The 26641-nt window shown below is 33.5% G+C and overlaps 1 long non-coding RNA gene across 1 annotated transcript; it reads right to left on the reverse strand.

Annotated features, from left to right (window-relative positions):
* Positions 1-20250: 20250 nt before the first annotated feature.
* LOC126888391 (uncharacterized) lies at positions 20251-26302 on the reverse strand. The gene is made up of 3 exons (XR_007699534.1): positions 26007-26302; positions 22421-22719; positions 20251-20631 (listed from the first exon to the last, which is right to left on the reverse strand). It is a non-coding gene; the product is annotated as an uncharacterized LOC126888391 (long non-coding RNA).
* Between the last annotated feature and the right edge of the window lie 339 nt (positions 26303-26641).

Below are 26641 nucleotides of genomic sequence, written 5' to 3' on the forward strand. Positions count from 1 at the left end.
AAATATTATTAAATTTATTTGACCTGGCCCATTGTTAAGACCCACCCGAAGCGATAAGCCATCGAGTAAGACAGAGTTGGTTTTTTGCAATTAACACTGAATAGACGGTACTCCCATAATAAGGCCTGAAATAAATTTTACCTGAAACCGGGTCTTTTATACTATTATAGGTTAATCCAGGATGTTTATAGTAGTAACTAATTGAACTCAACCATTTACTATTAAACATACCATACCTTATTATTAGAATTGTAAAGATCAGTAAAAATGAGTGACTTAGGTTCCGAAGCGACAAAAGAGTTACGCGAGGATAAAAATGAACAATTGTTATTTGTTAATCTTCTTGAGAATTATTAAATTTTATTTGATAAAAGAATGACCCCAAAAATTAATAATCATCGCTGAAGTCGTCCATCCACCAACTTCACTTAAACTGAAGCAAATAGGCAAACACTAAACTAGCAAATACTTCATAAGCGCAGTACATTCTTCTATGTATCTGGTAAATAGTAGCAAATGCTACGGAGGAAAGTAAATGTGTGTAAGTGTAGTAAAGTTTTCAAGAACGTAGTACATACTTGAGGCACTAGCAGGTACTAAGTGGTACTACGTTTTATGCATATTACCCATTTTAACCTAATTCACCTAGTCCGAAAATGCTTCATAAGGTAGCTAGAGCTCTTTGAAGATGGAGTCCTGTAATTAGTTTTCTTTAAATACATATCTCTAAAACGCTTCTATTTATAAAAAAAACGAATAAAATCATTTATAAAAGGTATATATTAAAAAATCCCTAAAAACGGCTACATCCCAGAAGTAGTTTTCGATTGGATGACCAATCATCATCAGTGCTTACATGATCTAACATGATAACCACCAAAATACAATTTTATAAAAATTGTTTAAAACATTACGTGTAATGTATGTAAAATATGTTTGTTAACAGTGTAATGTTTAATTGAAAGTGCTTATTGAAAATGGCAAATAGCCGAAACGTCTAAGCAAGTCAAGTGTTTTATTTATAACAGACCGCAAACCCAGGAATTAAAAACCAACTATTTTATAAAAATATATGGATAAAAACCCTTTTAAAAGTGATCCGTCAAGGAAACATAGATGAAATATGTGAACTTAAACATGGATGTTCAAAATACTCCATGTCGTAATATGCTCTAGGTACTAGGCTCTTTAGAGCTCAGATGGTACCTAGAGCATATATTACATGGAATATTTTGAACATCCATGTTTAAGTTCACATATTTCATCTATGTTTCCTTGACGTATCACTTTTTAAAGGGTTTTTACCCATATATTTGTATAATATTGTATTTTGGTGGTTATCATGTTATATCACGTAAGCACTGATGATGATTGGTCACCCAATCGAAAACTAGTTCTGTGATATAGGTCTTTTTAAGGATTTTTAAATATATAGCTTTTATAAAGGATTTTACTTATTTTTTGTATTATATGGTATACAGCCAACTAGAGGAAAACCTTTTACTTGTGGCTTCTATTTATCTTTCAGATATAAATCGATTCCAATAGCTGGGAATTTCTAGTACCGGTCATAGGCGTCCGTTTTGGGTAGGGCAAAGATTATTTTATGCATAACCTTTTGTCTTCATAAAAAATCTGAAAATATTTTTCAAAAAAAACTGTGTATTTTACCGAATTTAAACAAGAGTAGCTTTCAGTACTAGAATACCTCATAATTTAATAATCTAGTGTGAAATTTTTTTTTTTTGTAAGCATTTATTAACAATCAGAATTACATATTCTATGAGTTAATTTGATAACAAGTACAATAACTTATATCAATGTAGTATTGTACACTAAAATGGCGTTATGAGGTACATCACCCAGCGGTTTCACCTCAGTTTCAGCGAAGATCTATGGGCCATAATCTTCGCAATCTTCTGTTGTTTAGTGGCTGCAGTAATGGTACTATTAATTGGTTGGGGTGGCCTTCCAATTTCTCGTGGTGTCTGTTGGCTCTTTCTTGAATTACTGTGCTGAATAACGGGATGTTTAGGTCTGTATGAAGGGTTTGGTTGGAAATGTACCACGGGGCATTTGCGATGGTCGTAGAATTTTTGATTGAGTTCTTTGGATAATTTTTGTGTTTGATTTGCTGGCACAACTCCATAGTTCTATACCGTACGTCCATATAGGTTTGATGACTGTTTTATAAATTACCAGTTTGTTCTCAATTAAGAGTTTCAATTGAGAGAATTTCACTCTCAACTCAATTTGTTTCTTCTTCTTTAAAATGTGTTGTTTCCAGTTTAATTTAGAATCAAGATGAAGCCCCAGGTATTTGACGATTTTCTGTTGTAGTATGTTTACTTGATTAAGGCTAATATTTGGGCATTGGTCTTTCCTTAGTGTGAAAGTTACATGTGTTGACTTAGTTTCATTAGCTTTTATCTTCCATTTCTTTAACCACTGTCCAATTTGGTCTAGGTGTTCTTGAAGTTTTAATACTGCAGCTCTTGGATCCTCTTCAGTTGCAAATATTGCTGTGTCATCAGCGAAAGTTCCAATGGAGGTTTTGGAGAGGTTGGTAAATCGAATATGTACAGTGTCAAAAATGATTAAAAATTAAAGACAAAAGTTACGCGATTAAATAATCGTTGTCCTACCCAAAACGGATGCATATGAGGGGTACTAGAAATTCGAAATTGATAAAATCAATTCATTCGCATGAAAGATAGATTAACGTATCAGTTTTCGTTTTTCTAAAGTTTTTTTTTTCAAATTCAAAAAACGAAAACTTTTCAAATCGATTTTTCTTGAAAATGGTGTATCCTACCGACTTAAAGCAAGAGTACCTCTTAGCACTAGAATACCACATTATTTAAAAATCGAGTCTCAAAAATGATAAAAAGTTAAAGAACAAAAGATATGCGATAAAATAACCGTTGTCCTACCCAAAACGGACGCCTATGACCGGTACTAGAAATTCGCAATTAATGGAATCGATTTATCTTTGGAAGATAAATAAGCGTACCAGTTTTTTTCTGTCTAAATAGAAACGTTCTAAAGGTATTTAAAAAAAACTAATTAGAAGGCACCGTCTTCAAAGAGCTGTAGCTCCCTTAGGAAGATTTTTCGGACTAGGTGAATTGGGTTAAATTGTCTGAGGAATCTCCGGTCTTCTCTTGTCAAAAGAGTTTATGGACCCTGTATAGATAGATAGATAGATAGATAGATAGACATTTATTGTTTTTAAAAACTACAGTTTTATAACAATGAGTTTATTATTTATTATATGGCATAAATCCTATTATAAGGATATGTAATATATATTGGAACCGTGCATGTTCGACAGAGCGACACCTAGTGTCATAGCATCAGCAACATTTTTAGCACTAAATTATTTTAGTTCTGGTTGCTGGATGATTGTCAAGGTCATAGCAAAAAAAAAGAATAAGAAGAAAAAATAAGATTGAGTTAATGTTATTAAAAGTTAAACATTGTATGAAGTAATAGTATATTATTCAACGAGCATGTAATGACAGCTATTACTCACGATGATGAAGTTTGCGACACGAGCCGTAGGCGAGTGTCGTAATTCATCAGAGTGAGTAATAGCCATTACATGCAAGTAGAATACTATACTTTTTCTACGATCTTTTTTTATTTTAATTAGTAATAAATTTAATTATCAACTACTCGAGATTTAAATTATAATAACTTACAAAAATACCTAAATGCTATTTACCCCTAGTACGTGGCTAAATAATTGGTTGCCTACTATTACTAAATTCTTATTTATTGTAGAAATACAACTAGAAATAGTCAATATAAGTTCTATTCGTTTCCGAAAAATTATAAGGTTAAATTTGTACCTACTGTCAGTGAATCTAATAAATAGGAAATGGCTGTTGTCGGTGGACGTATTTTATATACATAATATTTTATAACATACTAGATGACCCGGTGAACTTCGTTGCACCTTAGATAGTGTGTCAGAATTAGATAATGTGTCATATTTTGATTCTAGATCAATTGCTTGAACGCAATTGCTAGAGATCAATTACTCAAAATCAACCACTCGAAAATGAATTGTTCGACATAAAAATTGATTGAAATACAAATTGCTCGAATAAAAAAGAAAATTATATGTCCAAATATTCATTCATAATAATGCAAAGTTTGTAGGTACATAATAAAGATACATTTAATATGACAAATTATATGATATTCCACGTACACAGTACGTAAATCGTTCAGCTGGACATAGGGAACATACAATATAATATATATTTAGATACGTAAATACATAATTGTGGCAACTGAGTTGTCTCGATGACAATATTTTCGGCCTCATATGAAAAGTGCCTAAGTCCCAGAATAAGCAAAAATGAGATTTTTTGCGCCATCTGATTAATATTTATGGTACGTATGCATAGCAAGGTAAAAAAAGAAAGAGTGTACTTTTTATGCACGTAAGAAGTTATACTTTTATTATATGATTGTAACGAAATCAATATACTTTAAATTGTTTATTTATATTTAATTTAATTTAGCAGGGACATTACAATTTCTTTAAAGATAAGACTTCTGAGATGCTACGTGTTCTCCGTATTATTCTATGGGTTGGAGGCTTGGACATTAAAGAAGGATGTTTCGGACAGATTAGAAGCTTTCGAGTTATGGGCCTACAGAAGAATATTAAGAATAAGTTGGGTGGATAGAGTCACGAACATCTAGGTGTTGAGAAGAATGGGAAAAGATAAAGAGGTTTTAAATACAGTTAAAGTCAGAAAACTACAATATCTGACATGTTATGAGGGGCGAGCGTTATAACTTGTTACAATTAATAATGCAAGGAAGAATACAGGGTAGAAGGAGTCGCGGAATAAGACGCATCTCCTGGTTAAACAATTTGAGAGCTTGGTTTAATTGCACTTCTGCTGATCTCTTTAGAGCAGCGGTATCGAAAGTGCGAATTGCCGTGATGGTTGCCAACCTTCTTAGAGGAGATGGTACATGAAGAAGAAGATTTAATTTAAATATTAAACTAATTTTAATACTTACTACTTTCCAAAAATTAAAAAAATAAAAGAATAAAACACACACAAACACATTGAAAAATGTCACAAAGAAATGATTTCCGAACAATAATTGTTGCCAAAAATTTTAATTAAATACGTATTTCCTGGAGAAATTATATAATAATATACTTACAATCATAAAATGTATAAAACAATAAAAAAAATAATAACTTGCATTGGGGCTCGAACCCGCTTCCCGTCGATCCCGCCGCTCGAAAGTCAAAGCGACAAAGTATATGTCATGTGGAAATATACACCAACTGAACGTTTACACCATAAACTTTTTGACATTGTGTTTATTTATATGAATTTAATCAAATTATTAGTTTGATTTTTGTCGAATTAAAATATTAAAATACAACAAAATATAGAGTGAGAAAACGATATATTAGATGAAGATTTGTAGAAAGTTTGTTCGTAATCAGATTATGTAAATTAAAGCATTGCCTACTAATAGGTAAGTACATTATTTTTTTTTTTTAGATTTTCCAAATAGGTATGAAGATAAGTTTTTATTGCAATACAACTGAAACATTTAGAATTACGTATCTGTGGCTTTTCAAAACTATTTAGAAAGTCACTACAATTGTAAATTTGATTTTATTTCTGTCCTCACGACAATAAAAACTATTATAATATACAACATTTTTGTTTACCGATAACCTCCATATTGAACAATTATTGACAGATCATTTCAACACCCAATCAGAGCCTGTATAGTATAACGACTAATACCATACTGTCGGTGTGCGCATTCGCCCAGTAAAATAAAAATTCACTCCAAATCGCGCCTAAAGAAGTATAACTTCAAAAAGTTCAAAAAAGTCAATAGATGTCGCTAGAACCACAAAAAAGAATTATATCCAACTCCATGGCGTTGATGACATTTGGAAACATGAATTAAATGTTGGAATTGTCTTCAGGAACAGATTAGAAACCGGATCTGTACCAGCTGGTATACCGTTTAATGGTTCAGGCGGTGTTTCAATTTCAGGAAGTTTCACCTTTCCTGACACGCAACACATTCCGGCTGGCTCATTTTCAAATTTGAGGGCAATGAGGGCATTCTTTATCCATAGCACCAATTGTCACTTTTGAATGAGTATAATATTCAATATTTGGCTCATACTTGAATGCTAAACGCAGGAATGAATCAGACGTAAATACTCTATTTATCTGTTGGTGTTGTTGGTCATTGACCAGATATGCCAGATATGCGCCTCCGCCAAAATTTTGATGATTATACCAGAGATATGGTCCTTCGGCAAAATTTTGAAATATTTTTTGGTACATTAAAAATAGTAATCGTAAAGTTAAAACTTCATATTTTCACTGATTTTAGTACAATTTTCGCTTGTTCTTTTCGTGTGCTTAGTGTCGTCTCTCGTGCTCTCGTATTGTCCTAGGGCCTAGTTTTGCTATCTCGGAAACTAATTGAGCTAGAGAGACGATTTATACACCGTTTTTTTTTCGCAATGCAGCAAATTTCATGAAAATCGGTCAAGCGGTTTCGGAGGAGTACGGTAACAAAGCCTGCGAATTAGAATTTTATATATATATAGATGTTAAACCACGAAATTTTTAAAAAAAAATAACGGTTAAAGATAGAAAAGTGAAAATTTAGGATTGTATGTATCTTTTGCTTCTGAATCATATACAATTAAGAAAAATCGGTTTGTCGAAAAATAAAAAAAAATATTAGGGGGGGCTAAGCCCCCTTATGACGTACGGCTATGAAATATAGATAACAACCTACTCCCTGTCCGGTCGAGTCCACCTGCCAAATTTCATGAAAATCGGTCAAGCAGTTTCGGAGGAGTACGGTAACAAAGCCTGCGAATTAGAATTTTATATATATAGATGTTAAACCACGAAATTTTTTTAAAAAAATAACGGTTAAAGATAGAAAAGTGAAAATTTAGGATTATATGTATCTTTTGCTTGTGAATCATATACAATTAAGAAAAATCGGTTTGTCGAAAAATAAAAAAAAATATTAGGGGGGGCTAAGCCCCCTTATGACGTACGGCTATGAAATATAGATAACAACCTACTCCCTGTCCGGTCGAGTCCACCTGCCAAATTTCATGAAAATCGGTCAAGCGGTTTCGGAGGAGTACGGTAACAAAGCCTGCGAATTAGAATTTTATATATATAGATGTTAAACCACGAAATTTTTTTAAAAAAATAACGGTTAAAGATAGAAAAGTGAAAATTTAGGATTGTATGTATCTTTTGCTTCTGAATCATATACAATTAAGAAAAATCGGTTTGTCGAAAAATAAAAAAAAAATTTAGGGGGGGCAAAGCCCCCTTATGACGTACGGCTATGAAATATAGATAACAACCTACTCCCTGTCCGGTCGAGTCCACCTGCCAAATTTCATAAAAATCGGTCAAGCGGTTTCGGAGGAGTACGGTAACAAAGCCTGCGAATTAGAATTTTATATATATAGATGTTAAACCACGAAATTTTTTTAAAAAAATAACGGTTAAAGATAGAAAAGTGAAAATTTAGGATTATATGTATCTTTTGCTTGTGAATCATATACAATTAAGAAAAATCGGTTTGTCGAAAAATAAAAAAAAATATTAGGGGGGGCTAAGCCCCCTTATGACGTACGGCTATGAAATATAGATAACAACCTACTCCCTGTCCGGTCGAGTCCACCTGCCAAATTTCATGAAAATCGGTCAAGCGGTTTCGGAGGAGTACGGTAACAAAGCCTGCGAATTAGAATTTTATATATATAGATGTTAAACCACGAAATTTTTTTAAAAAAATAACGGTTAAAGATAGAAAAGTGAAAATTTAGGATTATATGTATCTTTTGCTTTTGAATCATATACAACTAAGAAAAATCGGTTTGTCGAAAAATAAAAAAAAAATTTAGGGGGGGCAAAGCCCCCTTATAACGTACGGCTATGAAATATAGATAACAACCTACTCCCTGTCCGGTCGAGTCCACCTGCCAAATTTCATGAAAATCGGTCAAGCGGTTTCGGAGGAGTACGGTAACAAAACCTGCGAATTAGAATTTTATATATATAGATATAGATGTTAAACCACGAAACTTTTTTAAAAAAATAACGGTTAAAGATAGAAAAGTGAAAATTTAGGATTATATGTATCTTTTGCTTGTGAATCATATACAATTAAAAAAAATCGGTTTGTCGAAAAATAAAAAAAAAATTTAGGGGGGGGGGCGAAGCCCCCTTATAACGTACGGCTATGAAATATAGATAACAACCTACTCCCTGTCCGGTCGAGTCCACCTGCCAAATTTCATGAAAATCGGTCAAGCGGTTTCGGAGGAGTACGGTAACAAAGCCTGCGAATTAGAATTTTATATATATAGATGTTAAACCACGAAATTTTTTTAAAAAAATAACGGTTAAAGATAGAAAAGTGAAAATTTAGGATTATATGTATCTTTTGCTTGTGAATCATATACAATTAAAAAAAATCGGTTTGTCGAAAAATAAAAAAAAATTTTAGGGGGGGGCAAAGCCCCCTTATAACGTACGGCTATGAAATATAGATGACAACCTACTCCCTGTCCGGTCGAGTCCACCTGCCAAATTTCATGAAAATCGGTCAAGCGGTTTCGGAGGAGTACGGTAACAAAGCCTGCGAATTAGAATTTTATATATATAGATGTTAAACCACGAAATTTTTTTAAAAAAATAACGGTTAAAGATAGAAAAGTGAAAATTTAGGATTATATGTATCTTTTGCTTGTGAATCATATACAAATAAGAAAAATCGGTTTGTCGAAAAATAAAAAAAAATTTAGGGGGGGGGCAAAGCCCCCTTATAACGTACGGCTATGAAATATAGATAACAGCCTACTCCCTGTCCGGTCGAGTCCACCTGCCAAATTTCATGAAAATCGGTCAAGCGGTTTCGGAGGAGTACGGTAACAAAGCCTGCGAATTAGAATTTTATATATATAGATGTTAAACCACGAAATTTTTTTTAAAAAATAACGGTTAAAGATAGAAAAGTGAAAATTTAGGATTGTATGTATCTTTTGCTTGTGAATCATATACAATTAAGAAAAATCGGTTTGTCGAAAAATAAAAAAAAAATATTAGGGGGGGCTAAGCCCCCTTATGACGTACGGCTATGAAATATAGATAACAACCTACTCCCTGTCCGGTCGAGTCCACCTGCCAAATTTCATGAAAATCGGTCAAGCGGTTTCGGAGGAGTATGGTAACAAAGCCTGCGAATTAGAATTTTATATATATAGATGTTAAACCACGAAATTTTTTTAAAAAAATAACGGTTAAAGATAGAAAAGTGAAAATTTAGGATTGTATGTATCTTTTGCTTCTGAATCATATACAATTAAGAAAAATCGGTTTGTCGAAAAATAAACAAAAAATTTAGGGGGGGCAAAGCCCCCTTATGACGTACGGCTATGAAATATAGATAACAACCTACTCACTGTCCGGTCGAGTCCACCTGCCAAATTTCATGAAAAACGGTCAAGCGGTTTCGGAGGAGTACGGTAACAAAGCCTGCGAATTAGAATTTTATATATTATAGATGTTAAACCACGAAATTTTTTTAAAAAAATAACGGTTAAAGATAGAAAAGTGAAAATTTAGGATTATATGTATCTTTTGCTTGTGAATCATATACAATTAAGAAAAATCGGTTTGTCGAAAAATAAAAAAAAATTTTAGGGGGGGCTAAGCCCCCTTATGACGTACGGCTATGAAATATAGATAACAACCTACTCCCTGTCCGGTCGAGTCCACCTGCCAAATTTCATGAAAATCGGTCAAGCGGTTTCGGAGGAGTACGGTAACAAAGCCTGCGAATTAGAATTTTATATATATAGATGTTAAACCACGAAATTTTTTTAAAAAAATAACGGTTAAAGATAGAAAAGTGAAAATTTAGGATTATATGTATCTTTTGCTTGTGAATCATATACAATTAAAAAAAATCGGTTTGTCGAAAAATAAAAAAAAATTTTAGGGGGGGGCAAAGCCCCCTTATAACGTACGGCTATGAAATATAGATGACAACCTACTCCCTGTCCGGTCGAGTCCACCTGCCAAATTTCATGAAAATCGGTCAAGCGGTTTCGGAGGAGTACGGTAACAAAGCCTGCGAATTAGAATTTTATATAATATATAGATGTTAAACCACGAAATTTTTTTAAAAAAATAACGGTTAAAGATAGAAAAGTGAAAATTTAGGATTATATGTATCTTTTGCTTGTGAATCATATACAAATAAGAAAAATCGGTTTGTCGAAAAATAAAAAAAATTTTAGGGGGGGGCAAAGCCCCCTTATAACGTACGGCTATGAAATATAGATAACAACCTACTCCCTGTCCGGTCGAGTCCACCTTCCAAATTTCATGAAAATCGGTCAAGCGGTTTCGGAGGAGTACGGTAACAAAGCCTGCGAATTAGAATTTTATATATATAGACTAGATGACCCGGTGAACTTCGTTGCACCTTAGATAGTGTGTCATAATTAGATAATGTGTCATAATTTTACTCAAATCAACTGCTCGAAAATGAATTGCTCGACATAACAATTGATTGAAATACAAATTCCTCGAATTAAAAATAAAATTATATGTCTAAATATTTATTCACAATAATGCAAAATTTGTAGGTATATAAGAAAAGGTACATTTAATAGGACAATTATATGATATTCGGAAATTAGAAAAAAATTAGACGGAAAGGTACATTTAATAGGACAAATTATGTGAAATTCATATTTTGTTCAATTTGAGTTCAAAAGTTAAACTGTTGCACTTTTATTTTATAAAATTTCCCGCTCGTTCTTCTTCTGTGCTCAGAATTTTTCTACTGCTTACGGTTCGCTATTTCGGAAACGGACGGCGCTAGAGACAAAAAAAATAGTACCATTATGTTCGAAATTCAGTAGGGAGTATGCGCTAACACAGACGGAACGGCGTACGTCGACTGAACCCCCGCTAAAATGTCGAAAGCGACGCATCCCTTACTATACTTTGATGCAGTGACACACACCAGGCGCTCTTAAAAGTTTCGTTGCAGCGGCGTTACCGCGACCCATCCTAGAAACCATATCTCGCCCTAATGTCGCCAATCGGTTTTACGACTTCGACGGCATATCATAAATGCGTGTATCGTGGTATAACACAGACGTTTGAGCTGTTTTCTAGCGAATTTTGTTGTGAGTGTTGCCAAAGCTTGTTTAATGATGGAAATTACAGACTTGAACTATATTTTGCCTTGAATTTTTTACTCCCATATCAAATTATTTTTATATGGGACTCATTTTATTTTTAATTTTTTATTTTATAGCTTAAAGAGCAACTTAATTAGGTACAATATTTCTATCTGGAAAAAAGTAATCTACTAAAAATACTTTTTTTTTCAAATTTTACACAATACAGTTTATACTAATAACTTATATATAATTTTATTTGATGTCTAGGTATGTAAAATAGTTCTCCAGTTCTCTAGTTCTCCACTATATCCTATTTTTCGCCTTTCCTTTCCAGTGTGTAATTTTCATCGATACTATTATATTCCTGAAACTTTTTTGCAGTCCTAGTCTACCTCGTCCCTAGTCCCAACTGGTCTTCTTAGCAGTACCATCTTTGGCATTCTTTTCTTATCCATCCCCTCAAAATGACCTGCCCATCTGATTCTTTATGACTTTGTTTATCTTGTTATACTTGGTTCCTTGTAATGCATCCTTAATTCTTGATTGCTGCTTCTATGCCAGCCGTCTTCCGTATCTGTATTATTTTCCCTGAAAATAGCTCTCAGTACGTTCCATTCTCAACTCTTTATCATTTCTCCTTCTGTTTAATTTAGCACCCATGTCTCACATCCGGCAGGTGACTGTTGCTCTTATTACGGTTTTGTATATTCTGGTTTTCGTCTTTCTCGATAAATACTGTGCCTTTAATTCGAATAATTTTTTTGTTAATAATAATTTGTGAAACATCACTATTTCCCAATAAATTGGGTATAATAGAGGGGCATCAATTTAACACCTGTATTTGCTCAGTGGCGTACCATTGAATGGACAGCCTCTTAGCGTTATAAATAGTTTTTCTTAGGTGATATGCTTTCCCTCATAATGGTGTTATTTCTTGAAAACGGCTCTTTTATACTTACTAATAACACCTGAAAATATTTTTTAGACATTCTTGTAAAATTAAAAAACTTTTCTGGGCCTTTATTATATTAATTTCGTTATATAATGTGTAACAAAATTCCTTATAATTTCATTCCTTTATGATGGGATGTATCCAATATCTGTGTTTCTTTTTTTCTTTAATATAAGATAAAATAAACTTGCATTTATTACAAAAGACAAATCGTCATAACTTTCAGATATCGTATCGTCACGTATCGTACAGCAGCCAACACGCGACTAAATTTGGCAACTACAAACCTCCACCAAAAGCATCCGCCAAAATTTCGATTATTCCAGATTTGCGCCTCCGCCAAAATTTGATTGTTATACCAGAGATCTGGTCCTTCGGCAAAATTTTAAAATATTTTTTGTACATTAAAAATAGTAATCGTAAAGTTAAAAACTTTATATTTTCACGGATTTTAGTACAATTTTCGCTCATTCGTTTCGTGTGCTTAGTGTTGTCTCTAGTGCTCTCGTGTTATCCTACGGCCTCGTTTTGCTATCTCGGAAACTAATTGAGCTAGACAGACGATTTATACGCCGTTTTTTCGCAGTTAAGCAAGGAGTCCACCTGCCAAATTTCATGAAAATCGGTCAAGCGGTTTCGGAGGAGTACGGTAACAAAGCCTGTGAATTAGAATTTTATATATATAGATGTTAAACCACGAAATTTTTTTAAAAAAATAACGGTTAAAGATAGAAAAGTGAAAATTTAGGATTGTATGTATCTTTTGCTTCTGAATCATATACAATTAAAAAAAATCGGTTTGTCGAAAAATAAAAAAAAAATTTAGGGGGGGCAAAGCCCCCTTATGACGTACGGCTATGAAATATAGATAACAACCTACTCCCTGTCCGGTCGAGTCCACCTGCCAAATTTCATGAAAATCGGTCAAGCGGTTTCGGAGGAGTACGGTAACAAAGCCTGCGAATTAGAATTTTATATATATAGATGTTAAACCACGAAATTTTTTTAAAAAAATAACGGTTAAAGATAGAAAAGTGAAAATTTAGGATTGTATGTATCTTTTGCTTCTGAATCATATACAATTAAGAAAAATCGGTTTGTCGAAAAATAAAAAAAAAATTTAGGGGGGGCAAAGCCCCCTTATGACGTACGGCTATGAAATATAGATAACAACCTACTCCCTGTCCGGTCGAGTCCACCTGCCAAATTTCATGAAAATCGGTCAAGCGGTTTCGGAGGAGTACGGTAACAAAGCCTGCGAATTAGAATTTTATATAATATATAGATGTTAAACCACGGAATTTTTTTAAAAAAATAACGGTTAAAGATAGAAAAGTGAAAATTTAGGATTGTATGTATCTTTTGCTTCTGAATCATATACAATTAAGAAAAATCGGTTTGTCGAAAAATAAAAAAAAAATTTAGGGGGGGCAAAGCCCCCTTATGACGTACGGCTATGAAATATAGATAACAACCTACTCCCTGTCCGGTCGAGTCCACCTGCCAAATTTCATGAAAATCGGTCAAGCGGTTTCGGAGGAGTACGGTAACAAAGCCTGCGAATTAGAATTTTATATAATATATAGATGTTAAACCACGAAATTTTTTTAAAAAAATAACGGTTAAAGATAGAAAAGTGAAAATTTAGGATTGTATGTATCTTTTGCTTCTGAATCATATACAATTAAGAAAAATCGGTGTGTCGAAAAATAAAAAAAAAATTAGGGGGGGCAAAGCCCCCTTATGACGTACGGCTATGAAATATAGATAACAACCTACTACCTGTCCGGTCGAGTCCACCTGCCAAATTTCATGAAAATCGGTCAAGCGGTTTCGGAGGAGTACGGTAACAAAGCCTGCGAATTAGAATTTTATATATATAGATGTTAAACCACGAAATTTTTTTAAAAAAATAACGGTTAAAGATAGAAAAGTGAAAATTTAGGATTGTATGTATCTTTTGCTTCTGAATCATATACAATTAAGAAAAATCGGTTTGTCGAAAAATAAAAAAAAAAATTTAGGGGGGGCAAAGCCCCCTTATGACGTACGGCTATGAAATATAGATAACAACCTACTCCCTGTCCGGTCGAGTCCACCTGCCAAATTTCATGAAAATCGGTCAAGCGGTTTCGGAGGAGTACGGTAACAAAGCCTGCGAATTAGAATTTTATATATATAGATGTTAAACCACGAAATTTTTTTAAAAAAATAACGGTTAAAGATAGAAAAGTGAAAATTTAGGATTGTATGTATCTTTTGCTTCTGAATCATATACAATTAAGAAAAATCGGTTTGTCGAAAAATAAAAAAAAAATTTAGGGGGGGCAAAGCCCCCTTATGACTTACGGCTATGAAATATAGATAACAACCTACTCCCTGTCCGGTCGAGTCCACCTGCCAAATTTCATGAAAATCGGTCAAGCGGTTTCGGAGGAGTACGGTAACAAAGCCTGCGAATTAGAATTTTATATATATAGATGTTAAACCACGAAATTTTTTTAAAAAAATAACGGTTAAAGATAGAAAAGTGAAAATTTAGGATTGTATGTATCTTTTGCTTCTGAATCATATACAATTAAGAAAAATCGGTTTGTCGAAAAATAAAAAAAAAATTTAGGGGGTGCAAAGCCCCCTTATGACGTACGGCTATGAAATATAGATAACAACCTACTCCCTGTCCGGTCGAGTCCACCTGCCAAATTTCATGAAAATCGGTCAAGCGGTTTCGGAGGAGTACGGTAACAAAGCCTGTGAATTAGAATTTTATATATATAGATGTTAAACCACGAAATTTTTTTAAAAAAATAACGGTTAAAGATAGAAAAGTGAAAATTTAGGATTGTATGTATCTTTTGCTTCTGAATCATATACAATTAAAAAAATCGGTTTGTCGAAAAATAAAAAAAAAATTTAGGGGGGGCAAAGCCCCCTTATGACGTACGGCTATGAAATATAGATAACAACCTACTCCCTGTCCGGTCGAGTCCACCTGCCAAATTTCATGAAAATCGGTCAAGCGGTTTCGGAGGAGTACGGTAACAAAGCCTGCGAATTAGAATTTTATATATATAGATGTTAAACCACGAAATTTTTTTAAAAAAATAACGGTTAAAGATAGAAAAGTGAAAATTTAGGATTGTATGTATCTTTTGCTTCTGAATCATATACAATTAAGAAAAATCGGTTTGTCGAAAAATAAAAAAAAAATTTAGGGGGGGCAAAGCCCCCTTATGACGTACGGCTATGAAATATAGATAACAACCTACTCCCTGTCCGGTCGAGTCCACCTGCCAAATTTCATGAAAATCGGTCAAGCGGTTTCGGAGGAGTACGGTAACAAAGCCTGCGAATTAGAATTTTATATAATATATAGATGTTAAACCACGAAATTTTTTTAAAAAAATAACGGTTAAAGATAGAAAAGTGAAAATTTAGGATTGTATGTATCTTTTGCTTCTGAATCATATACAATTAAGAAAAATCGGTTTGTCGAAAAATAAAAAAAAAATTTAGGGGGGGCAAAGCCCCCTTATGACGTACGGCTATGAAATATAGATAACAACCTACTCCCTGTCCGGTCGAGTCCACCTGCCAAATTTCATGAAAATCGGTCAAGCGGTTTCGGAGGAGTACGGTAACAAAGCCTGCGAATTAGAATTTTATATAATATATAGATGTTAAACCACGAAATTTTTTTAAAAAAATAACGGTTAAAGATAGAAAAGTGAAAATTTAGGATTGTATGTATCTTTTGCTTCTGAATCATATACAATTAAGAAAAATCGGTTTGTCGAAAAATAAAAAAAAAATTTAGGGGGGGCAAAGCCCCCTTATGACGTACGGCTATGAAATATAGATAACAACCTACTACCTGTCCGGTCGAGTCCACCTGCCAAATTTCATGAAAATCGGTCAAGCGGTTTCGGAGGAGTACGGTAACAAAGCCTGCGAATTAGAATTTTATATATATAGATGTTAAACCACGAAATTTTTTTAAAAAAATAACGGTTAAAGATAGAAAAGTGAAAATTTAGGATTGTATGTATCTTTTGCTTCTGAATCATATACAATTAAGAAAAATCGGTGTGTCGAAAAATAAAAAAAAAATTAGGGGGGGCAAAGCCCCCTTATGACGTACGGCTATGAAATATAGATAACAACCTACTACCTGTCCGGTCGAGTCCACCTGCCAAATTTCATGAAAATCGGTCAAGCGGTTTCGGAGGAGTACGGTAACAAAGCCTGCGAATTAGAATTTTATATATATAGATGTTAAACCACGAAATTTTTTTAAAAAAATAACGGTTAAAGATAGAAAAGTGAAAATTTAGGATTGTATGTATCTTTTGCTTCTGAATCATATACAATTAAGAAAAATCGGTTTGTCGAAAAATAAAAAAAAAAATTTAGGGGGGGCAAAGCCCCCTTATGACGTACGGCTATGAAATATAGATAACAACCTACTCCCTGTCCGGTCGAGTCCACCTGCCAAATTTCATGAAAATCGGTCAAGCGGTTTCGGAGGAGTACGGTAACAAAGCCTGCGAATTAGAATTTTATATATATAGATGTTAAACCACGAAATTTTTTTAAAAAAATAACGGTTAAAGATAGAAAAGTGAAAATTTAGGATTGTATGTATCTTTTGCTTCTGAATCATATACAATTAAGAAAAATCGGTTTGTCGAAAAATAAAAAAAAAATTTAGGGGGGGCAAAGCCCCCTTATGACTTACGGCTATGAAATATAGATAACAACCTACTCCCTGTCCGGTCGAGTCCACCTGCCAAATTTCATGAAAATCGGTCAAGCGGTTTCGGAGGAGTACGGTAACAAAGCCTGCGAATTAGAATTTTATATATATAGATGTTAAACCACGAAATTTTTTAAAAAAAATAACGGTTAAAGATAGAAAAGTGAAAATTTAGGATTGTATGTATCTTTTGCTTCTGAATCATATACAATTAAGAAAAATCGGTTTGTCGAAAAATAAAAAAAAAATTTAGGGGGTGCAAAGCCCCCTTATGACGTACGGCTATGAAATATAGATAACAACCTACTCCCTGTCCGGTCGAGTCCACCTGCCAAATTTCATGAAAATCGGTCAAGCGGTTTCGGAGGAGTACGGTAACAAAGCCTGCGAATTAGAATTTTATATATATATAGATGTTAAACCACGAAATTTTTTTAAAAAAATAACGGTTAAAGATAGAAAAGTGAAAATTTAGGATTGTATGTATCTTTTGCTTCTGAATCATATACAATTAAGAAAAATCGGTTTGTCGAAAAATAAAAAAAAAAATTAGGGGGGGCAAAGCCCCCTTATGACGTACGGCTATGAAATATGGATAACAACCTACTCCCTGTCCGGTCGAGTCCACCTGCCAAATTTCATGAAAATCGGTCAAGCGGTTTCGGAGGAGTACGGTAACAAAGCCTGCGAATTAGAATTTTATATATATAGATGTTAAACCACGAAATTTTTTTAAAAAAATAACGGTTAAAGATAGAAAAGTGAAAATTTAGGATTATATGTATCTTTTGCTTGTGAATCATATACAATTAAGAAAAATTGGTTTGTCGAAAAATAAAAAAAAATTTTAGGGGGGGCAAAGCCCCCTTATAACGTACGGCTATGAAATATAGATAACAACCTACTCCCTGTCCGGTCGAGTCCACCTGCCAAATTTCATGAAAATCGGTCAAGCGGTTTCGGAGGAGTACGGTGACAAAGCCTGCGAATTAGAATTTTATATATATAGATGTTAAACCACGAAATTTTTTTAAAAAAATAACGGTTAAAGATAGAAAAGTGAAAATTTAGGATTATATGTATCTTTTGCTTGTGAATCATATACAATTAAGAAAAATTGGTTTGTCGAAAAATAAAAAAAAAATTTAGGGGGGGCAAAGCCCCCTTATAACGTACGGCTATGAAATATAGATAACAACCTACTCCCTGTCCGGTCGAGTCCACCTGCCAAATTTCATGAAAATCGGTCAAGCGGTTTCGGAGAAGTACGCTAACAAAGCCTGCGAATTAGAATTTTATATATATAGATGTTAAACCACGAAATTTTTTAAAAAAAATAACCGTTAAAGATAGAAAAGTGAAAATTTAGGATTATATGTATCTTTTGCTTGTGAATCATATACAATTAAGAAAAATTGGTTTGTCGAAAAATAAAAAAAAATTTTAGGGGGGGCAAAGCCCCCTTATAACGTACGGCTATGAAATATAGATAACAACCTACTCCCTGTCCGGTCGAGTCCACCTGCCAAATTTCATGAAAATCGGTCAAGCGGTTTCGGAGGAGTACGGTAACAAAGCCTGCGAATTAGAATTTTATATATATAGATGTTAAACCACGAAATTTTTTTAAAAAAATAACCGTTAAAGATAGAAAAGTGAAAATTTAGGATTATATGTATCTTTTGCTTGTGAATCATATACAATTAAGAAAAATTGGTTTGTCGAAAAATAAAAAAAAATTTTAGGGGGGGCAAAGCCCCCTTATAACGTACGGCTATGAAATATAGATAACAACCTACTCCCTGTCCGGTCGAGTCCACCTGCCAAATTTCATGAAAATCGGTCAAGCGGTTTCGGAGGAGTACGGTAACAAAGCCTGCGAATTAGAATTTTATATATATAGATGTTAAACCACGAAACTTTTTTAAAAAAATAACGGTTAAAGATAGAAAAGTGAAAATTTAGGATTATATGTATCTTTTGCTTGTGAATCATATACAATTAAAAAAAATCGGTTTGTCGAAAAATAAAAAAAAAATTTAGGGGGGGGCAAAGCCCCCTTATAACGTACGAATATGAAATATAGATAACAACCTACTCCCTGTCCGGTCGAGTCCACCTGCCAAATTTCATGAAAATCGGTCAAGTGGTTTCGGAGGAGTACGGTAACAAATCCTGCGAATTAGAATTTTATATATATAAATGTTAAACCACGAAATTTTTTAAAAAAAATAACGGTTAAAGATAGAAAAGTGAAAATTTAGGATTGTATGTATCTTTTGCTTCTGAATCATATAGAATTAAGAAAAATCGGTTTGTCGAAAAATAAAAAAAATTATTAGGGGATGCAAAGCCCCCTTATGACGTACGGCTATGAAATATAGATAACAACCTACTCCCTCTCCGGTCGAGTCCACCTGCGAAATTTCATGAAAATCGGTCAAGTGGTTTCGGAGGAGTTTGGCAACAAATCCTGCGAAAGAGAATTTTATATATTATAGATGTTAAACCACGAAATTTTTTTAAAAAAATAACGGTTACAGATAGAAAAGTGAAAATTTAGGATTGTATGTATCTTTTGCTTCTGAATCATATAGAATTAAGAAAAATCGGTTTGTCGAAAAACAAAAAAAAATTATTAGGGGATGCAAAGCCCCCTTATGACGTACGGCTATGAAATATAGATAACAACCTACTCCCTGTCCGGTCGAGTCCACCTGCCAAATTTCATGAAAATCGGTCAAGCGGTTTCGGAGGAGTACGGTAACAAAACCTGCGAATTAGAATTTTATATATATAGATGTTAAACCACGAAATTTTTTTAAAAAAATAACGGTTAAAGATAGAAAAGTGAAAATTTAGGATTATATGTATCTTTTGCTTGTGAATCATATACAATTAAGAAAAATCGGTTTGTCGAAAAATAAAAAAAAATATTAGGGGGGGGCAAAGCCCCCTTATGACGTACGGCTATGAAATATAGATAACAACCTACTCCCCGTCCGGTCGAGTCCACCTGCCAAATTTCATGAAAATCGGTCAAGCGGTTTCGGAGGAGTACGGTAACAAAGCCTGCGAATTAGAATTTTATATATATAGATGTTAAACCACGAAATTTTTTTAAAAAAATAACGGTTAAAGATAGAAAAGTGAAAATTTAGGATTATATGTATCTTTTGCTTGTGAATCATATACAATTAAAAAAAATCGGTTTGTCGAAAAATAAAAAAAAATTTTAGGGGGGGGCAAAGCCCCCTTATAACGTACGGCTATGAAATATAGATGACAACCTACTCCCTGTCCGGTCGAGTCCACCTGCCAAATTTCATGAAAATCGGTCAAGCGGTTTCGGAGGAGTACGGTAACAAAGCCTGCGAATTAGAATTTTATATATATAGATGTTAAACCACGAAATTTTTTTAAAAAAATAACGGTTAAAGATAGAAAAGTGAAAATTTAGGATTATATGTATCTTTTGCTTGTGAATCATATAGAAATAAGAAAAATCGGTTTGTCGAAAAATAAAAAAAAATTATTAGGGGGGCAGAGCCCCCTTTAGACGTACGGCTATGAAATATAGATAACAACCTACTCCATGTCCGGTCGAGTATACCTGCCAAATTTCATGAAAATCGGTCAAGTGGTTTCGGAGGAGTACGGTAACAAAGCCTGCGAAGTAGAATTTTATATATATAGATGTTAAACCACGAAATTTTTTAAAAAAAATAACGGTTAAAGATAGAAAAGTGAAAATTTAGGATTATATGTATCTTTTGCTTGTGAATCATATACAATTAAGAAAAATTGGTTTGTCGAAAAATAAAAAAAAATTTTAGGGGGGCAAAGCCCCCTTATAACGTACGGCTATGAAATATAGATAACAACCTACTCCCTGTCCGGTCGAGTCCACCTGCCAAATTTCATGAAAATCGGTCAAGCGGTTTCGGAGGAGTACGGTAACAAAGCCTGCGAATTAGAATTTTATATATATAGATGTTAAACCACGAAATTTTTTTAAAAAAATAACGGTTAAAGATAGAAAAGTGAAAATTTAGGATTATATGTATCTTTTGCTTGTGAATCATGTACAATTAAGAAAAATTGGTTTGTCGAAAAATAAAAAAAAATTTTAGGGGGGGCAAAGCCTCCTTATAACGTACGGCTATGAAATATAGATATCAACCTACTCCCTGTCCGGTCGAGTCCACCTGCCAAATTTCATGAAAATCGGTCAAGCGGTTTCGGAGGAGTACGGTAACAAAGCCTGCGAATTAGAATTTTATATATATAGATGTTAAACCACGAAATTTTTAAAAAAAAATAACCGTTAAAGATAGAAAAGTGAAAATTTAGGATTATATGTATCTTTTGCTTGTGAATCATATACAATTAAGAAAAATTGGTTTGTCAAAAAATAAAAAAAAATTTTAGGGGGGGGCAAAGCCCCCTTATAACGTACGGCTATGAAATATAGATAACAACCTACTCCCTGTCCGGTCGAGTCCACCTGCCAAATTTCATGAAAATCGGTCAAGCGGTTTCGGAGGAGTACGGTAACAAAGCCTGCGAATTAGAATTTTATATATATAGATGTTAAACCACGAAATTTTTTTAAAAAAATAACGGTTAAAGATAGAAAAGTGAAAATTTAGGATTATATGTATCTTTTGCTTGTGAATCATATACAATTAAGAAAAATCGGTTTGTCGAAAAATAAAAAAAAATATTAGGGGGGGCTAAGCCCCCTTATGACGTACGGCTATGAAATATAGATAACAGCCTACTCCCTGTCCGGTCGAGTCCACCTGCCAAATTTCATGAAAATCGGTCAAGCGGTTTCGGAGGAGTACGGTAACAAAGCCTGCGAATTAGAATTTTATATATATAGATGTTAAACCACGAAATTTTTTTAAAAAAATAACGGTTAAAGATAGAAAAGTGAAAATTTAGGATTATATGTATCTTTTGCTTGTGAATCATATACAATTAAAAAAAATCGGTTTGTCGAAAAATAAAAAAAAATTTTAGGGGGGGGCAAAGCCCCCTTATAACGTACGGCTATGAAATATAGATGACAACCTACTCCCTGTCCGGTCGAGTCCACCTGCCAAATTTCATGAAAATCGGTCAAGCGGTTTCGGAGGAGTACGGTAACAAAGCCTGCGAATTAGAATTTTATATATATAGATGTTAAACCACGAAATTTTTTTAAAAAAATAACGGTTAAAGATAGAAAAGTGAAAATTTAGGATTATATGTATCTTTTGCTTGTGAATCATATACAAATAAGAAAAATCGGTTTGTCGAAAAATAAAAAAAATTCTAGGGGGGGGCAAAGCCCCCTTATAACGTACGGCTATGAAATATAGATAACAGCCTACTCCCTGTCCGGTCGAGTCCAGCTGCCAAATTTCATGAAAATCGGTCAAGCGGTTTCGGAGGAGTACGGTAACAAAACCTGCGAATTAGAATTTTATATATATAGATGTTAAACCACGAAATTTTTTTAAAAAAATAACGGTTGAAGATAGAAAAGTGAAAATTTAGGATTGTATGTATCTTTTGCTTCTGAATCATATAGAAATAAGAAAAATCGGTTTGTCGAAAAATAAAAAAAAAATTATTAGGGGGGCAGAGCCCCCTTTAGACGTACGGCTATGAAATATAGATAACAACCTACTCCATGTCCGGTCGAGTATACCTGCCAAATTTCATGAAAATCGGTCAAGTGGTTTCGGAGGAGTACGGTAACAAAGCCTGCGAAGTAGAATTTTATATATATAGATGTTAAACCACGAAATTTTTTAAAAAAAATAACGGTTAAAGATAGAAAAGTGAAAATTTAGGATTATATGTATCTTTTGCTTGTGAATCATATACAATTAAGAAAAATTGGTTTGTCGAAAAATAAAAAAAAATTTTAGGGGGGCAAAGCCCCCTTATAACGTACGGCTATGAAATATAGATAACAACCTACTCCCTGTCCGGTCGAGTCCACCTGCCAAATTTCATGAAAATCGGTCAAGCGGTTTCGGAGGAGTACGGTAACAAAGCCTGCGAATTAGAATTTTATATATATAGATGTTAAACCACGAAATTTTTTTAAAAAAATAACGGTTAAAGATAGAAAAGTGAAAATTTAGGATTATATGTATCTTTTGCTTGTGAATCATGTACAATTAAGAAAAATTGGTTTGTCGAAAAATAAAAAAAAATTTTAGGGGGGGCAAAGCCCCCTTATAACGTACGGCTATGAAATATAGATATCAACCTACTCCCTGTCCGGTCGAGTCCACCTGCCAAATTTCATGAAAATCGGTCAAGCGGTTTCGGAGGAGTACGGTAACAAAACCTGCGAATTAGAATTTTATATATATAGATGTTAAACCACGAAATTTTTAAAAAAAAAATAACCGTTAAAGATAGAAAAGTGAAAATTTAGGATTATATGTATCTTTTGCTTGTGAATCATATACAATTAAGAAAAATTGGTTTGTCAAAAAATAAAAAAAAATTTTAGGGGGGGGCAAAGCCCCCTTATAACGTACGGCTATGAAATATAGATAACAACCTACTCCCTGTCCGGTCGAGTCCACCTGCCAAATTTCATGAAAATCGGTCAAGCGGTTTCGGAGGAGTACGGTAACAAAGCCTGCGAATTAGAATTTTATATATATAGATGTTAAACCACGAAATTTTTTTAAAAAAATAACGGTTAAAGATAGAAAAGTGAAAATTTAGGATTATATGTATCTTATGCTTGTGAATCATATACAATTAAGAAAAATTGGTTTGTCGAAAAATAAAAAAAAAATTTAGGGGGGGCAAAGCCCCCTTATAACGTACGGCTATGAAATATAGATAACAACCTACTCCCTGTCCGGTCGAGTCCACCTGCCAAATTTCATGAAAATCGGTCAAGCGGTTTCGGAGGAGTACGGTAACAAAGCCTGCGAATTAGAATTTTATATATATATAGATGTTAAACCACGAAATTTTTTTAAAAAAATAACGGTTGAAGATAGAAAAGTGAAAATTTAGGATTGTATGTATCTTTTGCTTCTGAATCATATAGAAATAAGAAAAATCGGTTTGTCGAAAAATAAAAAAAAAATTATTAGGGGGGCAGAGCCCCCTTTAGACGTACGGCTATGAAATATAGATAACAACCTACTCCATGTCCGGTCGAGTATACCTGCCAAATTTCATGAAAATCGGTCAAGTGGTTTCGGAGGAGTACGGTAACAAAGCCTGCGAAGTAGAATTTTATATATATAGATGTTAAACCACGAAATTTTTTAAAAAAAATAACGGTTAAAGATAGAAAAGTGAAAATTTAGGATTATATGTATCTTTTGCTTGTGAATCATATACAATTAAGAAAAATTGGTTTGTCGAAAAATAAAAAAAAATTTTAGGGGGGCAAAGCCCCCTTATAACGTACGGCTATGAAATATAGATAACAACCTACTCCCTGTCCGGTCGAGTCCACCTGCCAAATTTCATGAAAATCGGTCAAGCGGTTTCGGAGGAGTACGGTAACAAAACCTGCGAATTAGAATTTTATATATATATAGATGTTAAACCACGAAATTTTTAAAAAAAAATAACCGTTAAAGATAGAAAAGTGAAAATTTAGGATTATATGTATCTTTTGCTTGTGAATCATATACAATTAAGAAAAATTGGTTTGTCAAAAAATAAAAAAAAATTTTAGGGGGGGGCAAAGCCCCCTTATAACGTACGGCTATGAAATATAGATAACAACCTACTCCCTGTCCGGTCGAGTCCACCTGCCAAATTTCATGAAAATCGGTCAAGCGGTTTCGGAGGAGTACGGTAACAAAGCCTGCGAATTAGAATTTTATATATATAGATGTTAAACCACGAAATTTTTTTAAAAAAATAACGGTTAAAGATAGAAAAGTGAAAATTTAGGATTATATGTATCTTATGCTTGTGAATCATATACAATTAAGAAAAATTGGTTTGTCGAAAAATAAAAAAAAAATTTAGGGGGGGCAAAGCCCCCTTATAACGTACGGCTATGAAATATAGATAACAACCTACTCCCTGTCCGGTCGAGTCCACCTGCCAAATTTCATGAAAATCGGTCAAGCGGTTTCGGAGGAGTACGGTAACAAAGCCTGCGAATTAGAATTTTATATATATAGATGTTAAACCACGAAATTTTTTTAAAAAAATAACGGTTGAAGATAGAAAAGTGAAAATTTAGGATTGTATGTATCTTTTGCTTCTGAATCATATAGAAATAAGAAAAATCGGTTTGTCGAAAAATAAAAAAAAAATTATTAGGGGGGCAGAGCCCCCTTTAGACGTACGGCTATGAAATATAGATAACAACCTACTCCATATCCGGTCGAGTATACCTGCCAAATTTCATGAAAATCGGTCAAGTGGTTTCGGAGGAGTACGGTAACAAAGCCTGCGAAGTAGAATTTTATATATATAGATGTTAAACCACGAAATTTTTTAAAAAAAATAACGGTTAAAGATAGAAAAGTGAAAATTTAGGATTATATGTATCTTTTGCTTGTGAATCATATACAATTAAGAAAAATTGGTTTGTCGAAAAATAAAAAAAAATTTTAGGGGGGCAAAGCCCCCTTATAACGTACGGCTATGAAATATAGATAACAACCTACTCCCTGTCCGGTCGAGTCCACCTGCCAAATTTCATGAAAATCGGTCAAGCGGTTTCGGAGGAGTACGGTAACAAAACCTGCGAATTAGAATTTTATATATATATAGATGTTAAACCACGAAATTTTTAAAAAAAAATAACCGTTAAAGATAGAAAAGTGAAAATTTAGGATTATATGTATCTTTTGCTTGTGAATCATATACAATTAAGAAAAATTGGTTTGTCAAAAAATAAAAAAAAATTTTAGGGGGGGGCAAAGCCCCCTTATAACGTACGGCTATGAAATATAGATAACAGCCTACTCCCTGTCCGGTCGAGTCCACCTGCCAAATTTCATGAAAATCGGTCAAGCGGTTTCGGAGGAGTACGGTAACAAAACCTGCGAATTAGAATTTTATATATATAGATGTTAAACCACGAAATTTTTTTAAAAAAATAACGGTTGAAGATAGAAAAGTGAAAATTTAGGATTGTATGTATCTTTTGCTTCTGAATCATATAGAAATAAGAAAAATCGGTTTGTCGAAAAATAAAAAAAAAATTATTAGGGGGGCAGAGCCCCCTTTAGACGTACGGCTATGAAATATAGATAACAACCTACTCCATGTCCGGTCGAGTATACCTGCCAAATTTCATGAAAATCGGTCAAGTGGTTTCGGAGGAGTACGGTAACAAAGCCTGCGAAGTAGAATTTTATATATATAGATGTTAAACCACGAAATTTTTTAAAAAAAATAACGGTTAAAGATAGAAAAGTGAAAATTTAGGATTATATGTATCTTTTGCTTGTGAATCATATACAATTAAGAAAAATTGGTTTGTCGAAAAATAAAAAAAAATTTTAGGGGGGCAAAGCCCCCTTATAACGTACGGCTATGAAATATAGATAACAACCTACTCCCTGTCCGGTCGAGTCCACCTGCCAAATTTCATGAAAATCGGTCAAGCGGTTTCGGAGGAGTACGGTAACAAAGCCTGCGAATTAGAATTTTATATATATAGATGTTAAACCAC

The sequence above is a fragment of the Diabrotica virgifera genome, chromosome 7, assembly GCF_917563875.1.
Source record: "Diabrotica virgifera virgifera chromosome 7, PGI_DIABVI_V3a".
NCBI lineage: Eukaryota > Metazoa > Arthropoda > Insecta > Coleoptera > Chrysomelidae > Diabrotica > Diabrotica virgifera.